General features: G+C 47.9%; 1 protein-coding gene across 4 annotated transcripts in view; it reads right to left on the bottom strand.

The window, feature by feature from the left end:
- The window catches only part of FRMD6 (FERM domain containing 6), a 135,523-nt gene that overhangs the window by 66,756 nt on the left and 67,067 nt on the right, over positions 1 to 1,700 (bottom strand). Inside the window, exon 1 of one of the 4 annotated variants that reach the window (XM_025203484.1) lies at positions 806 to 827. The exons of the other annotated variants lie outside the window; for them this stretch is intronic. The gene's annotated coding sequence lies outside the window, so the exon portion shown is untranslated. Of the gene's footprint in view, positions 1 to 805; positions 828 to 1,700 lie in introns of those variants that run through there. 4 annotated transcript variants of the gene reach the window in all.

The following is a 1,700-nucleotide window of genomic DNA, read 5'->3' as shown; positions in this document are numbered from 1 at the left end:
CTGAACCTCACGGCGCCTTTAAACCGGCTTATGCATCTCTGATAGTATACACCCGTGTAGTCAACATAAAACCACACACACTTATACACACTTACTTCACACACTTACTTCCTGCCTATTTTTGCACCTATGAAAAGTGACAGAAGTGCTGGTTGCTGGTGTAACACACACACACTTCCTTCCTATTTTGCATCTATCAAAAAGTGACAGAAGTGCCGACTGCTGGTGTAACACAGTAGTCAGGTATTAAAAGATAACTTGCCAGCCAATTAAAGACTCTAACCTTAACAGGAGGGCGTCTTGGCATCTCACTAGGATACTGCTCTGATCCAAGTACTAATGAGATGTATGTTAGCTCTCCCCCATGGAGTTGGAGTCTTTCACGCCACTAACCTTACTCAGAGGATGCTGTAAACACAATATGCTAATCCAAGAAGAGCAGAAGTATTTAAAAAATAGATTTTGTTATATCGCTGCATTCATTGGACATTAAAAAAACCCCGAAACCCTGCTCCTTTATTTCCGTATGATAGTAAAAAATACTGAAGGCCCTGATTCTGGAAACGCCTAGGCACATACAGGGGTGAAGTTCCCCAAATGAACCTGCTAAAACTAGGGTGCCCCCCAAATCCGTTCCTGGAAACCTTGGATTGATATATTCTGGCTTGGCGGCACACTTGATCCCTGTGGGACTACTTTTGGGAGTAAGAGCAAACATTTGCAAGCCGGGATGCTAACATTTCCAGCTTGCCATAAACTCAGTGTCATTTAAAGAGCAACGACGCAGTTAAAGCAGTTCATCTACCAGACTTCCAGCACCCATACAGGCTTCATCTGTTTTCACGCTTTGATCTGTTATGCAGGAGCTGATTTCAAAAGGCCTCTGTTCTTCGTCCTCTTACAAAGCGTTTTCCTGCAAAAATCTCGATTGTTTCAAAGCACATCATGAAACTGAGCTTCACCATCCAGTTCAAAGTCCCTTCCCCACCCCCCCACCTTACGGCTAGCCGGGCACCCATCGATTAAAATGGCAGCAGCATTTAAACCGACATTGAGGTTTGGGTCAAATCCTGCTCCGAGTGGCAAACTCTCATGCTGATGCCAGTGGGGCTGTTTGCCCGCGAGGGTCTGGCCAGGTAACGCAGACAAGCCTCCGCGACAGCGCAGCCTTGAGAAAAGTTTTCCTCCCAGCGGCACCGATGCTGTTAAATTTCAACTCCCTGAAATCACGCAGAGGAAATGACTAACATTCTTGGAAAATGAAGCCACTTGCCGTTTCTCCAGCACCACTGACTAATCCCTAAAATTGCACCCTGTGGCACTACAGAGGAGCTCAGGCAGGGAAATTCGGAGAGGCAGACACAGCCCCAAAACCCCCAGAATCAAGGCCCGGGTTTCTAAAGAGGCGACGGCGACCGCCCTGCTTTCCAAATGCCTCCGCTCCAAATGCAGAGGTAAAATGAAGCCACTTGCCGTTTCTCCAGCACCACTGACTAATCCCTAAAATTGCACCCTGTGGCACTACAGAGGAGCTCAGGCAGGGAAATTCGGAGAGGCAGACACAGCCCCAAAACCCCCAGAATCAAGGCCCGGGTTTCTAAAGAGGCGACGGCGACCGCCCTGCTTTCCAAATGCCTCCGCTCCAAATGCAGAGGTTGAAAAAAGTTAAAACCCGTGCACGGAGCAAAACCGACCGAGAC

The sequence above is a fragment of the Alligator sinensis genome, unplaced genomic scaffold (genome assembly GCF_000455745.1).
Source record: "Alligator sinensis unplaced genomic scaffold, ASM45574v1 scaffold50_1, whole genome shotgun sequence".
Classification (NCBI taxonomy): Eukaryota; Metazoa; Chordata; order Crocodylia; family Alligatoridae; genus Alligator; species Alligator sinensis.
Note: the sequence above shows the minus strand (reverse complement) of the source record. Positions and strands in the feature narration are given on the sequence as shown.